At 49.0% G+C, this 16,700-nt stretch overlaps 1 protein-coding gene across 1 annotated transcript in view; it reads right to left on the reverse strand.

Annotated features, from left to right (window-relative positions):
* HS3ST1 (heparan sulfate-glucosamine 3-sulfotransferase 1) overlaps nt 1-16,169 on the reverse strand; it is a 33,792-nt gene extending 17,623 nt beyond the window's left edge. Inside the window, exon 1 of the mRNA XM_077750448.1 lies at nt 16,147-16,169. The gene's annotated coding sequence lies outside the window, so the exon portion shown is untranslated. The remainder of the gene's footprint in view (nt 1-16,146) is intronic.
* Nucleotides 16,170-16,700: the final 531 nt, after the last annotated feature.

The following is a 16,700-nucleotide window of genomic DNA, read 5'->3' on the forward strand; positions in this document are numbered from 1 at the left end:
GCGCCTGGGTGGCTTAGTCGGTTAAGCGTCCGACTTTCGCTTAGGTCATGATCTCGCGGTTCGTGGGTTCGAGCCCCGCGTCGGGCTCTGTGCTGACTGCCAGCTCGGAGCCTGGAGCCTGTTTCAGTCTGTGACTCCCTCTCTCTCTGACCCTCCCCTGCTCACGCTCTCTCTCTCTCCTAGACATAAATAAAAATATATATAAAAAAGAAAAAGAAATTGTTTGTGTTGCAAGGGACCAGTGAAAAATGATGTGGGAACGAATTGCCACATCCCACTGACTGTATTTCTTCCTCCAACTCTTGGTGAACCAGAAGGAAAAGACAAAGGCATTGGTGTCAGAGGGCATGAGGGAGAAACAGGAGTCTGTTGGGGGTTTTCTACACTGTTCCTTCTTTTATGGTGTCTGTTGGATTTGCAAGGACCTTAGCAGGGTTCATTCATGTGGGACCCCATCCCAATTCTTCCAAAAAGGAATGTGTTGCCCCAAATCTGTACGAGCACACATGCATATTTGCCAGTGCTTGTGTTCATGTGTGTATGCAAATGAAGAACTGGGTTTTCAAGACTTCCTGCTACCCTTACACCCCTTCAAGGCCATTAGTGCATCAATGAAGCCAACACACACCCCGCAGCCCTGCAGCCTGCTAGTTCATAGGATGCTTCCATGATAGGAGTTGCGAGAGGTGTCAAAAGAACAAAACTGATTGAGGCCACATTGCCTTTCGACTTTGACAACCACCTTCATTTCCCCCACCAACTGGTCTGAACATGCAGACCAGGCTTTGTACTGCAGGCTGGTACCAAACCTAAACCAGCAAGCTCGTTAGCGTCCAACACGCCACGGAGAAGGAGTAGGTTTGACAAGGAATCATGGTTCAAATTAAATGAGGCTTTGAAGATGGTGCTGAGATTTCTGGGTTGGCTTTCCATAAAGTGTCTTCAAATGCTTAGTTGTAAAGACAAAGACATCGAATAATGTTGAGTCACTAAACTGGATTCCAAGTGGATTTCCTCTTACCATTACTATCTTCCTTCCTCCCTCAGACACAATCCAGGAGTCTATGTCATCCGCTCAGGACACAGACCCCAGGCCTCCTGCACGCTGGTCCTCTCACTGGCATTGCCCGGGGACTGCAGAAGATGAGTCCCCTCTCAGCCCCAAGGGGGCTCACTGTGTAGGGGGAAAGACAGGGAGGCAAACATTTCCAGCCCAGTGAGAGGTAGGAGGCTATGGGATGGGCACTATTTTGGCAACCTAAAAACCATCCAAGAAGAGAGTAGTTTGGGACATGTTTCATGGAAAACACCCTTGAGAAACATTCTGAGGTCTGGTGAGGACAAAAACCAAGTTCAATGCTTCCCCCCCCCCAACCTTTCTTTTGAGAGCGAGAGAGAGTGCAAACAGTGGAGGGGCAGAGGGAGAGGGAGTGAGAATCTGAAGCAGGCTCCATGCTAAGTGGCGAGTGCATGCAGGTCTCAATCTCATGTCCCTGGGACCATGACCTGAGCCAAAATCAAGAGTCAGACGTTTAACCGACTGAGCCACCCAGGAGCCTTCATGTTCAATTCTTTTAACTGAAGTCCAGTGTAAAGTGTATAAACAGGGAAGTAGAGAAATGAATGCAGGGGAGAGGGAAGCTCAAAGCAAAGATCAAAGCAAGGGAATTCAGATCTACCAGGATTTAGACCCTCACTTAGATATTTGCCCATGGAAAAGTTACTTTCCTCTCTGGGCCTCAGTTTCCCCACCTAAAGACAGACATATTTTCTTATCATCTTGAGTGGCTATAAGAATTAAATGAGAGGGGTGCCTGGGTGGCTCAGGTGGTTTAGTGTACAATTTTGGCTCAGGTCATAATCTCATGGTTCATGGGTTCGAGCCCTGTCATGGGCTCTGTGCTGACAGCTCAGAGCCTGGAGCCTGCTTCGGATTCTGTGTCTCCCTCTCTCTCTGCACCCCCCCTGCTTGCACTGTCTCTCTCTCTCTCAAAAGCAAATAAACATGAACCAAAAAAAAAGAATTTAATTAATTCTTTAAATTAAATTCTATAATTAAATTAATTAATTTAATTTAATTCTTTTTCAAATAATTAAATGAGACATCGCAGGGCAAAAAAACAAAAACAAAAACAAAAACCCTAGCCCAACTGACACAGAATAGGTGGATCCTTAATACACAACACTATTTGCTCAGTCAACAGTAGCTTGATGACACTGGCCTGAAGAGAAGCATGAAAGAACAATAATCACACCAATTTAGCTTTTATAAGGACAAGTTTGCTTAAATAATTGTCATGAATAATGAGAGAGCAGCACCCTTCCCAAAGTTGCCAAATAAGAAAACAGCACTCTTCGGTGCAAGAGGAAATTCTGCTGTGTTGATAGCTAGGCAGAGAGATACAGATGACAAGGAAAAAGCAGAATTAAAAGCATAAAATGGCTCTTAATCTAATGTTTTTAAAGGACAGTCATTATGAGATAATTAGCCTTTGTGCCATCTTTAGCAGAAGGCCATAAAGCACCATTCAAGTAAGAAAAGGCAGCAGGTGAAGCCAATTCTCAACACATGGGCTAGATGAAATCAGCAGGGCCTGGTGGCCTGTGTCACCAGGATCCTAACGAATGGCTCCCTGCCAACCCATAGCCCTTCTGTCACAGCCCTTGCTGGAATCAGCAGTGAAGGAGGCATAGCTGGGGATCAGCAGCAGAGGAGGAGGAGCTGGGGATCAGCAGCAGAGGAGGAGGAGCTGGGGATCAGCAGCAGAGGAGGAGGAGCTGGGGATCAGCAGCAGAGGAGGAGGAGCTGGGGATCAGCAGCAGAGGAGGAGGAGCTGGGGATCAGCAGCAGAGGAGGAGGAGCTGGGGATCAGCAGCGGAGGAGGAGGAGCTGGGGATCAGTGGCAGAAAAGGAGTAGCTGGGCATCAGCAGCGGGCCAGACAGGTCTATCCTCAACTATGAAAGTGTAAAAAGGTCCCTGGAACCAGGCTGGGTGAGGCTGAGGAGGCTCATGTGCACACAGCTGTGACTGGAGCTCTACAAAGTACAGGCTACTGGGTGGAGGTAACTGTACCCAGGGAACATCTTGGGACACAGAAGAGCTGCCCATGTAAGCTCAAGAAATCTGAAAAAGCATGAGCCTCTTCTCCAAGAAACAGAAATCTCTCTATTTATCATAATGGCTCTTTCAGGACGCCCGGATGGCTCCATCGGTTAAGGGTTAGACTTCGGCTCCGGTCATGATTTCACAGTTCATGAGCTGGAGCTCCGCATGGGGCTCACTGGTGTCATTGCAGAGCCCGCTTCAGATCCTCTGTCCCGCTCTCAATCTGCCCCTCTCCTGCTCACACCCTCTCTCAAAGATAAATGAGCCTAAAAACATTAGGCTTATAATAATGACACTTCCACTCCTCAACTCCACCAGAGAGCCTCCCACACCCTTCTCACCACGCGGGTCCCCAGGTCCTCTGGCAATCCTGCACCGACTTCCTGGATCGGGCACAGCGGGTGCACAGCTCTAGAAGCAGCGGTTTGCCCTGCTCTGCAGGGAATGCAGCCGAGCCAGCAAGTGTCACCTGAGTGCGAAGGCACGCTCCGGGACAACTGAAAAGGCAGGGCCACACTAGGGTAACCGAGATGAACACCGCCCCCTGGGGCAGCACCTCCTCCCTTGGCTGCTCTTCCCATATGGGTTGGTGGCAAGCCTCTGTTCACCAAAGTCTCCCAGAGACCTGGACAGATAGAACACTTGCCGTCTCAAGCAGTACAGTCACCAAGCCAGAGAGAAGAGAAAATGCACAATGCATGAGTGGCTCTCAAAGCTCTGGGCCAGATGTGACACGTGTCACTTTGCTTCACTATCCTTGTTTACAGCAAGTCACACGGCCACGCCCACCTTCCAAAGGAGAAGGTCACCCTAGTGTGTCTCCACAGAGCTACCGCACGCACATTTATTCATCATGCAGGGCGAGCAGCAGATGGGAAGAGCATCTGGGACAAGCCTGTGATATGGGTCTGAAACTGGGGAGAACGGGGAGAGGGCAGCGGGGATGCAAGACGCGGGGAACAAGACCACACCGCGGAGAATGTCCACATTCCTGATTTATCTGGGGAACGCGGCGTGGCGGTGCTAAGGTCTGAATACGAGGCGTTGGATAAAACAGCAAACAGCGAGGGTGAGGCTTGAAAGATAGGAACGTGGACTCCCTGCTGCGGGGACCTGAATTTCATTACTTTTATTATAAAAACACAAAACCGCAAAAGGAAAGCTAGGCTTTGATCACCCACTATGCACATGAAACATTCTGTACGAATCACCACATTTAATCCTGACGACTCTAAAACAGAGGGGATTGGGGTCCTACATTATTTCTTAGGTGCTGTCTGCCAGGCACTGGTTCAGGTTGGACCCAGGTTTGGGGGCTCTAGACAACATCTCCATCCTCCTACAATTTCATCTACTGAAACAGATTAAACATTAAATAAATAAGCGTATAAAAACGTGTCATTAAAAGTCACAGAGAATACGTGACATTTGGAGAGATTACCTCGCCCAAGGGGATGCTGCCGTGAAGCCGCATGGACCTCTCCCTGTGTTTCAGACTCCTGCACTGAAACGCTGATACTGTAAAGAATGGGGATCCTTGGGACGCTGTGCATCGGGGGACAGGGCAGAGACCCGATTATGTTCTGCAGAATTTGCTTGGGTCAGGGGGAGAGCTTAACATAGAGAAATACCGCAGACTGCAAACGGCTGTAAAAGTGAGAGCTGCGGAGGAAGATAAAAGTGAAACCAGAAGAATACAAGATGTGCATTTCAGCTGAAGACAGCGATAAAAGAGACCTGAAACTGAGCAGGATCAATCGCCAACTACAATGTACAAACATGAGCGTAATAGTTGCTCAAAGGCAACAGGGACCAATTCAGGGTTAGATAGTTGATGAATTGTCCTCTCCCACGGTTTCAAACGCCTGTGTGCCTCTGTTTCCTCTTCTGGGATTCAGACCCAAGTTTTTGGCTAGTGGGAACTACAGGGGAATCTTGCACAAGCTTTTGAGAAAGATTTCTTTCTCCGATTAAAACGAGAGAGTCCCCCAACCTTGTTCTCTTTCTAAGTTAGAGCAGAACACGGAGAGAGGCCACCTGTGGACAACACCATGGCCCTCTCACCCCCTGGGGCGAGGGTGGAGGGGGGGAATCGGCTGGAAGGAGGAGGCCGCCTGGAAAGTGATCCTTGGGGCGCCTGGGTGGCTTAGTCGGTTGAGCGTCCGACTTTCGCTTAGGTCATGATCTCGCGGTTCGTGGGTTCGACCCCCACGTCGGGCTCTGTGCTGACTGCCAGCTCAGAGCCTGGAGCCTGTTTCAGTCTGTGACTCCCTCTCTCTCTGACCCTCCCCTGCTCACGCTGTCTCTCTCTCTCTCTCCTAGAAATAAATAAAAACACTTAAAAAAATCTTAAAAAAAAAAAAAAAAAGGAAAGAAAGTGAGCCTTAAGGGCATTCCTGATCTGCTTTTCAAACAAAATCAGCTTTACCAGCCAGAAAAGCTAACCGGGGCTACTCAGTACTGCATTATAGATAGTTGGTCCATACCAGGCTCTCAAACAGGTGTTTTACATGCATTGTATGATGTGATTCTCACCACAAAAGTCCGTGAGGAACTATAAACCCAGTGAACAGGTAAGGCAACTATGAGGTTTGCAAAAACAAAATCATTTCCCCAAAGTCAATGAATATCAAGGCAAAGGGTATCCTTTTGTGCCCAGAGTCAGCATGAACTCCAGACTGCCCTGGCCCCAAGGATGCTCTCCCTTTGAGAAAGACTGAGGAGGGTGGGTCCATCCCCATGGAAATGGTGGGTTGCCGTATGATGTGTGCAGATGGGGCTTAGAGACAAGAAGCGTGTAACCACTTCACACAGAATAACCAGGCAGAGGATATGCCCCCCTGAAGCTTTCTTTACTAAGAGCTGGTGTTTAGTAAATGGAGATTTAAAACCAGACCCCCTTGCGGTCGGAGGAGGACCATGAGGGGCACGGTGGCCAGTCCCTCCACAAGACAGCACTGGGGCCCCTTGTCTTCAGCCTGTATCTGTGATTTTGTGCTGTCACAGAACCAGAGAGAGGCCCAGCTTCACTTTTTACATCCTCTGTTCTTTCCAGGACCACCATTACAGCTGTGTGTCTTTCTGTCAAGGCCATGGACATTCAGTTGGGGTCCTGAGAAGCTTTGGGGAAAGGAGAGGAGGTGACATTGACTGAAATGACAGCATTGGGATATAGTCCTGGGCTCCCGGAAGATCGCCCCATTACAACAGGTCATGGCCTTCCATGTTCTTCAAACTCTGGTGTCTGCTTTTAATGGCTTCTCTGTCCAGGCTTCTCCAATTCCTTTCCTTCCCCTCCCCTTTGCTGGGGTCCCCTCCTCTCTCTACTTGGCTCCTGCCCTCACACCTCCTCTCTTACCTTCTCTACACTGCCGCTTCTAATCGCTTGGCCCAGAAAATGAAACAATAAGGTAATAAGGTTGGTTTAAATTATATAAATTAAGACTAGGGAAACGAAGAATAAGAGACTCAGACACTGTCTCATGAATACATGTGAGATCAGTCTTGGTCTCTGTCTGACATGACGCTGGGTGTGGAATCCCAGAGCCTATATCACTTTCTTCTGTCATCTTAACAATGGCATCTTTTTTTTTTTTTTTTTTTTTGTAACGTTCACTATGAGTCAGGCACCGTGTGGATGTTTGCCATACTCGTTTGGTTTAATGTGCACTAAGCAATCCTCTGCTGTAATTTTAATTATACCAATTTTGCAGATGTGGAGACAGAGGCTTAGCGATGAGAAGGAACTGGCCTCTCCTGTTTTGTGGCTGAGAATATGCAAAGTGGATTCTAACTGGATCCCTGGCTGGGTAAGCCTGGCGCCAGCTATTGGGCCGTTTCGTCTATTTTCTGGTGTGCGCTGCAGACAACACAGCGCTAGTGAGCAGCTCAGGTTAAGTGAGGAGTTAGTAATGTTATATGAAACAGAGACTAATGATTTGGGCACGGGCAGTATCTCACTATTGAGGAAACCATAAAACTGCTTTGGAAAGTCCTGGGGCAGCAGAAGCCTTGTTAATTTCGTTCCCCACCAGGTTATTACCTAACCTGGAAACACAATGTTTTCCCTGCCATGCTCAGAATAACCTCCTCCAGCAGTCTTAGGGGAGCTTTCTGACTCAATTTATCACCTGAGGTCATCTGCTTGGAGGAGCGAGTCTGGAAGGCCCTGTACCAGTTTTATTAGCTTTGGATTTGGAGGAAGGAGGAGCATTTGCAGGTGCAGATTTTCTTTTCAAAGCACAAAATTTCCTTCCGTAGCCTCAGTGGGGCCCTTGTCTGGGCCGGTCTTTGCAATCCCAGCCCTACAGGAATGTGCTCAGTGCAATATTTGGGGGTATCCTGGTGGCCTCATGGAGTTGGAACACCTTCTTCCAGTAATTGGGAATAACCTGGCCCACACTGTCACCACCTGGGAGAGAATCTGTCTCACTTATTAAATGCACTGAGATCTGGTGAGACCCACAATCTTGCTTCTTTGAGCAGACAAACAAGCTTGCTTTGGTTTGATCCGTTGCTTAGCTCGCCAGAGAAAACAACCCCTCCTTTTCTCCCTGGACCACACCCCAGTCCAAGGTCAAGATTACATCACCATCGAGATTATTGTATTCTCTCCTCTCTAACATTTTAGGATTCTACAACTTTCACCAAAGTAATCGCTCAGATCCATCCCCACGAGAATAGGACTGTTTAATAAAATACAGTTCTTCCAGTCAAATTTATATTTCATAAAACAATGAATAATTTCTTAATAATTTGTATCTGGGGGGTGTCTGGGTGGCTCAGTCAGTCAAGTGTCCAACTTCAGCTCAGGTCATGATCTCACGGTTTGTGGGTTTGAGACCCGAGTGGGCTCTGTGCTGACAGCCAGCTCAGAGCCTGGAGCCTGTCTTTGGATTTTGTGTCTCCGTCTCTCTCTGACCCTCCCCTGCTCATGCTGTCTCTCTCTCTCTCTCTCAAAAAAATATATAAATAAAACATTAAAAAGAATTAAAAAAAATTTTTTAAATTTGTATCCGGGATACACCTGTACCAAAACATTACATGTTGTTCAAATTTAAATTTAACTGGATGCCCTGTATTTTTACTCGTAAGATCTGGCAACTCTGCACAAGAATATAGTTTTCTTGAAATTTTGCTAGGCAATTTCTTTTTTTTTAAATATTTTTTATTTATTTCTAGGACAGAGAGAGAGACAGCGTGAGCAGGGGAGGGTCAGAGAGAGAGGGAGTCACAGACTGAAACAGGCTCCAGGCTCTGAGCTGGCAGTCAGCACAGAGCCCGACGCGGGGCTCGAACCCACAAACCGCGAGATCATGACCTAAGCAAAAGTCGGACGCTTAACCGACTAAGCCACCCAGGTGCCCCTTGCTAGGCAATTTCTAATGGCAATCTCCTGTAATTCTCATTAGAACGTTAACCAAACAGAAGCCAAGAAAATTGCCAACTTCTCAGGATGATGGTCGGTAAGGGGAGGTCAGCAATTCAAACAGATGTGACTTCAAAAGCCCTGTGCTCTCCACCACAATAGTAACTTCGAAGTCGAATCCCAGAAATCTGTCACTGTTACCTTCTCCCTCCTTCCTATCCTGGACACTGAGGGGAAAAAGAAACCTGCTGTAAGACATAATTTAAATAAAGTGCCAGAGAGTTTTCCGGAGGAGACGCCCAGTCCGCTTTCACTCCTCGCCACCCAAGTATTTATTTTTCTGAGCACAGCGAGGTGAGCATGCTTTTCATTTCAGCTGCGTCTGCAATCACCTTTCTCCAGCTGTATTTAACTGCTGATACAGGACTCTGATTTACTCTCCTAAACTAAGGACTGGAGACATTTACATAAAACAGCTTACTGCCAAGTGTACCTAATCGGCAGGAATTCTAGGGGAAATTCAACGAGACACAGAATGCATCTCCGAAAGTGCTGAAATGGAAGTCTTGACGAATAAAAAGAGATGTGAATGTTTTAACTCTAAATATATTTCTTCCTTTATAGAAAATACGGGCTCCTCGGTCCTCCAGGGATTTAAGGAGTCTCCACCTTGAGCCATCTGCTCACTGCAGGTGGGGAATTGTGGCTGCAGATCTGGAATCTGCTTCCCTCGTTCTGAGGATCTAAGAAAAGTTGCCTCAATTCCAGACCTCAGTTTCCTTAAATATAAAAAATGAAGATGCTAACGGCTCCTCGGCTCCCTTGAAGGGCTGGATGCAGGAAAAAAAAAAAAAAAAAGGAGAACATGGATATTATCATACTACGTAGAAGTAAGGAATTATCGGTTTCATTATTTTTTTCCCATTTTTAAAATTCTTTTTAAATCTTTTTTCATTCTTTTCATGCCAGAATGCTTTTGAACAGCCAAGATCTACTTAGCGAAGGGTCTGTGTTAACCCGCCAGTTACTCACCTGGGCTGACCGCATTAGGAACCCCTAACTGGGACAAATGAGATCCCAGCGAGGGTCCGGGGGTCTATACAAACTTGAAAAGTTCTATCATCCTTCTTTGGCTCTTCTCTCCATGCCTTTTTTCTTTCCTTATATATTTCTTCCCCCACGAAGCCTTCCCTAGTTCCCCCCGGAAAGAAACGTTGCCTTTGGTTTCTTTTCTGAGCAGCCACTTAGAACCAGAAACAGGGCTCTAGAAGCTGGTGGGAGAAACATTCCTGCATGCCAGCTGTCTGCACCCCTGGGGCATATATTCTGGTGGGGAGTCACAGAGAATAAAGCAAGAGAGGCTGAGAAGTTACCATGATGACTCCAGACAAACATTATTGCCACAAAATCATGCTATGAGAGAAAGTCTTGCAATGAAAGACATAAACACATTGACTGGAGGGAGGTGTTCTCTGGGAGAGGGGTGCCAATGACCCAGGCAGAGCCTCAAGCACTACGCGTGCATTTACCACTCCTATGTAAAAACCTGCCACGTCATCCGACCGCCATGCTAACTGTTAACTTCCTTGAGAATAAGATCTATTTTTTATCTTCTGCACTACAGTCATCATCAAAGCCCAGGGCACATTTGGCAGAAAATGTATCGGAGTTTCAAAGGGCACAAGTCCCTCTCACACATACAAACAATTTTTAAAATGCTTCATTTTGGGGGCACCTGTACGGTTCCTTCCGTTAAGCATCCGACTGCATGATCTCATGGTTCATGAGTTCAAGCCCTGAGTCGGGCTCACTACTGTCAGCACAGAGCCCGCTTCGGATCCTCTGTGCGCCTCTCTCTTTGCCCCTCCCCTGCTCATGCTTTTCTCTCTGGATCCTCTGTTCCCTTCTCTGGATCCCCTGCCCATGCTCTCTCACTCAAAAATAAACATTAAACAAAATTAAAATACTTCATTTTTGTGATGCAAAATGAACTTTCAGAATGATATAAAATGTCACTGCCAGGCAAAGAAGTTAAAGGTTCAAAAAATCTTCATTGCTGATGGGGTCCTGCCTTCAATGAGACAGAGAAACAGGGGCAGAAATGGTTCCTAGCACAGATCGGATGCTTGATTAAAAAGGTACTGAATGCCAGAGCTCCAAGTGCCAAACCTCAATAAGTTAAGGCAGACTTCCCACACTGCTTGCTCACTTTAGTTACCTGCTTTTCTGTGATCATTTATTAATGTCCTCCACGCTGGTCTCCAATTTCCTTGAGGACTAGTCCTTGATGGGTTTTGTTCATTAATGTATTCCAGCACTTACTCCAGCATCTGGCACCCGAAAGACACTCAATAAATGGACTCAATAGTCGATTTCATTAAAATTAACAGTACAGTCTGGGGCCCCTGGGTGGCTCAGTTGGTTAAGTGTCTGTCTTCTGCTCAGGTCAGTAAGTCGAGGCTCATGAGTTCCAGCCCCGCGTCGGGCTCTGTGCTGACAGCTCAGATCCTGGAGCCTGATTCAGATTCTGTGTCTCCCTCTCTCTGCTCCTCCCCCTCCTCTCTCTCTCTCTCAAAAATAAACATTAACAAAAATTTTTTTTAAAGGAGTACTGTGTTATCAGGGGTTTACCCACAACAGCAACTCCCAGAATCTGATCAAGGGTCTAAACTCCCACACACAAAACTCTTTTATGTCAGATAATGACATTTCACTGTGATTACACTGAGTCAGAGACTGAACTTTGAGATCCCTGGCCACCTGCCTAAGGTATCAGCCTGGTACTATGGCTTTTCCTATGGCCTTGCCCTGATTTCTCCTTAGCACATCGCTATCCCACAGAAGACAGATTTTTATGTATCTTGCTTTCATCTGTCCCGTCCACTCGAAGATAAGTACAAGGACAAGGATTTCCACCTGCCTTATTCCCTCCTGTGTCACCGGTGAGTAGCACAATCCTCGGTCCGTGACTGGAACTCCGTACACACGTGTTAAAGGTCTAAATGTGATCATCGTAACTCCCTCTCAGGACAGGGAACAGGAACAGCCAAGCAAACACTCCATGAACTTGAAGGTTAACTCACTGGAATGCTGTCTACACAGCACGCCCAATACACCTTTGCCTCAACATTCTGGGTAACTGATATTCCAGAGTCTCATATTCCAACCAACTTCTTCTCTATCCCCAGAAACCAGAGGCCATAAACTGGAGGCCAGATATAAAGCCTACTTACAGAAGTGTTCTCTTTGGCCCACACAGTATTATTTAAAAAAAAAAAAAATCTACTCAGCTGCTGGTATTTAAAACTCGGTAAATTCCATGCAAAGTTGTAAACTTACAGCTTATCTTGAAAAAAAAATCAGATGCGGCAGGACAGGGCCAGAGTTCTCTCTGGGAACCCCGATGTTGGCTCTGAGCCCCAGTGCCCAAACCCCAGACTTCTCAACAGGGCACAGGCCAAGGCCAGTTTCACTCAGGCTGGCGCTGGGCCTGGCCGCTGAAGGCATTTGAGCGTGCGACCCCTGCTGGAAAGCTACCAAAAAGCAGGCAACGTGGAGAAAAAAAAAAAGTAAAGAAAAGATGCCAACTGGGATCTATTTCCATTATGTTCAAGCTATTCCTCGGAAGAATAATGTATTCATTTTTCTCGAACTCTGGTGGTACCACATAACTATTGACAAACTATGGCCCAGTAAATATTATTCTAACGGCCTGAAAAAGCTATGAGCTTAATTCCCTGTGGGTAGAGGAAGCTGAGAAAGCTGCATGCCGGAGGCAGACCTGAAGAAGGATCTTGAGAGGCTGCACATGAGCTGGTTACAGTTCCGGATAACTATGAGAAAAAAAGGAGCCTCCTTGAAGGCTGAGGGTTACCTCCGGCATGGATGAGAAGCTGCAAAGCCGGGCATGGAAAAAGAGCCAGGAAGGACACCTGGGTGCCAGGGAACATGTCAGGGTCATGCCATGGGAATGGCACCTCTGGGAAACCCTGAAATCTCATGCTGCTGCTGACGCCACTTGATTCATGACTTAGCTGTCCTGACGTCCCTTAGCTAGTCCCTCAAGATGCCGGGTCGCAGGTGCGATCGTCCAACCGAGCCTCAGTTTGGGGCCCAGAGAGAAGGACATGGAGAGAGAGTCCTGCCTCCCGCTGAAAAGTTCCTCCAGGGACACCTTCCAAAATGCAGCATTCCACCGTGGATTGGGGAGGACTTTCAGTGGTGAGGGAGGGATGGGCCAATGCGATCTGTGCGGCAGCACACAGCACAGAATGAGAACAGACAGACCCGAACTCCCAATCTGGAATCCTCTGTACTCTCAGAAACCAGTTAATTTTTCTTCTGATCTACACATTCCAAATCTTTAAAATAGAAATCATGCCATCTGTGCACAACACAGGGTTGCTATGAAGATTCCGTTCAATCGTTCATTCAAAACTACTTGTCGAGCATTTATTAAGTGACCAGGCACTTAACTAGGTCCTGGGCACAAATCTGGAACACCGGCCATACGACAGAGAGCCGCCGCTCTATGCTGATGACAGACTGAGACAAGGGAGACCCAGCTCAGGTCCTGAAACTGACCATGTATTCCTCTTCCCTAACTGATACACTCATCTACAACCTCCCTCCTTTTTCGATTAATCAATTTCGGGGCCCTTCCTTCAAATATATATGCATATATGTATATATATAATTTAGGATATAAAATCCATTAAGTTAAAAAGAAAAAAAACTCTAAAAAATTTAACTCTGATCCCTCAAAGAAGAAACTAACAGTTCTGAGGAGCAGGGAGGCTTGGTGCTGATGGATTTTCGGTGATCACAAAGAGATTCAGCCCATTATATGAAATCTCCTCCCCCATTTAACATTTAGCATATGTAATTCACACAGACATTCACAAATTGTAATTAACATGAAAACAGACCAAATGGAATTTGCAGGAAACGCATGTTAAGTAGCCCTGAACATTTTTCACCCGTGTTTTAGAATTTGCCAAATGCTTTTTCACATACGTTTTCTCACATTCTCATAATGATCTTTCAGTCTCTATTTTTCAGAGGAAGAATTCAAGGCTCAGAGGGAAAGCTAATTTGCTTAGGGCCTAGGGGCAAGAACTGCCTCCAAATCCAGCTAGCAGGCTCACCACTCTTCCCACTTGGAAAAGGGCAGCTTCACTAAAAAGCACTGGGTCATTGGTGTTGTTGAAAGAAGATACACCAAAGTCACGGAGAACAACCCGGTCTTTTCCAAAGCCCGCTGAAAAGTTACTGCATTTCCTACATAGCAGATAGAGCATTACTACTCTCCAGCTTTGCCTACACCCCTCCAAGACGGAATCCTGGCTTAGAGACATGTCCCAGAACCTGCCTGAGCCCTGACCCTGGGTACAGGCTCACCTCCATCAGGATATCAACACACTGTAGTGTCCCTCTGTCCAACCTCTAGGCTCAACAGAGAGAACAGGACTCAGTACTCACAATAGGTATGTGTTACCCTGGGTAGATGCCCTGGCAGGGGAAAGGAAGTGTACACAGATCATCAAGCAACTCTACACCACCCAGTCCATACTGCCAGCCCCTTCTGGTCACCATCAGACGGTAATTCAAGGTAAGAAAAGCTTCCACATTGCTTTTCCCTTCAAAGAGCTCTCTCGGGGCTTTTCCAGTAAGGGAACTTCTTTTGACAACAAAAGCAGAAGGCTCAACTGTATTGTGGGGTCCAAGCAAAGGGTTCCTAAACATCTACCCAGGGCAAAGCACCGCTTTGGACTGGAGGATTTGTGGCTTCATACTAGGGGTACCAACTGCAGAGCTAAGAGCCCTGAGATTTTCCTGATCCCATCTGCGAGTTCAAGGTACCACTTTCTCACGGGCTTCCCCCCACCAAAAAAATCTCCCATTTTAAAGCTACAGTGCTTCATACACCAGGCACCTTCCGCCAATCCTCACTCAATGCTGCTGTCCTAATTAGCTGCAAGGACTTAGGAGTGCTTAGTCACGAAGTTGTGGATCCCTGATGTCCATCAAACTGGGATGAGAGTTAGAGGGACCCAGTGGAGCCCAGAAAGTCTCGTTAAGAAGTGGATCTTTCTCTTCCCAGCTCTGGAGAAAACCTTATGTAACACAATGGTCCATTTGAACATGTTGCAATCATATGGAAGTAAAAGGAAGTGAGCCCTGGAAGTACAAAGAATAACGCGAGGATTTGCCCCTGAAGCGTCCATCTCCTGAAATTTCACGAGGTCAGGCTTTTCTAGTTGCACCCGATCTTTAAGGAACACGCTGAAAACCAGAATATTTCCAAATGCCAAAGGACGGGCTTTAGAAATCCAGGGACGCAAAAGTTACCTTATGTCCCTTCCTCCCCCACCCGTTTTAAAAACGGAATTCCTGGAATTAACCCTTGAGTGGAAGTTGGTAACTGCATTTCAATACAATTAGGCGAGATTTGGTTGCAAAGCGATAAAGCTATAGTTGGGGCCCAAAGGATGCTGCGTGCGCACGGGCTGCAGCCACAAAGGCGGCCAAACGACGGCGCCCGGACGCAAGGGACTCCTCCCGGGACCCGCTCCCCCGGCGAGCGGCGGGCGGCGGGCAGCGCAGCAGACCTGGTGGTGCCCGGGTTTCGAGAGCTCTGGCTTCTGGAGGAGGCGGATACTCTCCATCCTCAGGCCCTGGAACGTTCCTCGCGGCTGCTCCCTGGCAGCAGGGTACCGCTTCTGGGAGCGCAGTGCGAAGAGAATGGATTCGGAGTCGCCTCCCCAGAATCCCCCCAGAAGCACCTTCCTGCAAGTAGTGGATAAAAATAGCCGGCGGATAACGCTGGGGGAGGAGCGAGACGCGAGCCAGGCGAGGCGAGGCGAGGCTACGTCTGGTCCTGCACAGTGGAGGGCGGAGGAGGGATGTAACCCAGCTCCCGGGAGAGGGGCCTGGGTGCACGGAGAAGCTCGGACGTCCGCCAGCGGAGGGGGTGAAATAGAAGACGCACCGCTCCGGCAAACACCCGCGGAGCCAAGCGCACCCCACACCCGGCGCCCTGCGACCTCGCGCCGGCTTCTCTACCCTATGCCCGGCTCTGGAAGCCGGCCCTCCGGCTCCTGGGACAGGCTGGGGCCAGAAGGGGGAGCAGCGCGCAGTCCGCCGGCTGGCTCAGGGAGCGCACCTGGAGACGGCAGGTTTGCCGAGTAGTNGCATTCTGGAAAGAGGTTACCTACTGTCCATCGCCTTAATCTCTCTCAGCCGGAACATCCCCGCCCCTCGGGACATGTCCCATGTCTCCTCCACTCCAACCAAATGCAAGGGCAAGCCAGACCTAGGTTCCCCCACCCGGGGTGCTCTCTCCACCAACTGACTTTTGCTGACTGTTTCGCTGCCCCAGTTCCCAGCCCGAGTGGTACCCGGGCTTGGCTGCGCGCTGCGCTGCGGCCGCCCGGCGCGGTCCCAGGGAGATGGGTGGACGGCAGCTAGCCTCCGGACTGCTGGGGGAGGACCCGATCCACAAAGTCAAAAACCCGAAAACCTGTCCATAAGAAAAAGAAAAAAAAAAAAAAGTCCCTCGGGATTTTGCAGAGCTGAGAGGGCAAGGCAGGAGGTGAGATGGGGGAAACCCCGGATCTCTCCTTCCTTGTTCCGCTTACATCCACTCCACTTGCTCCAGCCTTGACTCACCTTGGACTCCGAGCTCTCCCGAAATGCGGGACTCCAGGTGAGGGCACCCCGCCAGCCCCAAGTNAGGAGCAGAGGAGGAGGAGGGGACCGAGGAGGCCGGGCCCTGGGGGAGAGCGCATTGGGCAGAGGAGGATCGCGAGCGCCCACTGCTGCCCGGCCCGCCCCGGTGCTGCCCGGAGTCGGGGCCGCTCGGAGCGCCGGCTCCTGGTATCGGACACGTGGATCAGGCCCCGCGGCGCGGCGGCTCCTCGGGTTTCAGCCCAGGGGGAGGGGACCCGCGCGGCCGGGAGGGTGTGGTCAGCTGCGGATTGGGTGACGCTGCCTTCTCCGCAAACCTGGACGTCCCGTCCACTCCGCTCCCCAGCTAGGGAAGGCTAGGTCCCAGCTCGAGCCCACCCGTTCCGGCACCCTCCAGCCCCGCGCGCCTTCGGGATCGGCGCCCCCAGTTTCCTTCCCGGCAGGTGACCCACCTTCCCACCTTGGGCGCCCGCGCTTCTCGCGCCGCCCTGAAGGCAGAGGGGGCCGCCCTCCCCTGGAGCTCGCACCGCCTACCG

Source organism: Crocuta crocuta, unplaced genomic scaffold, assembly GCF_008692635.1.
Source record: "Crocuta crocuta isolate KB4526 unplaced genomic scaffold, BGI_CrCroc_1.0 scaffold179, whole genome shotgun sequence".
NCBI lineage: Eukaryota > Metazoa > Chordata > Mammalia > Carnivora > Hyaenidae > Crocuta > Crocuta crocuta.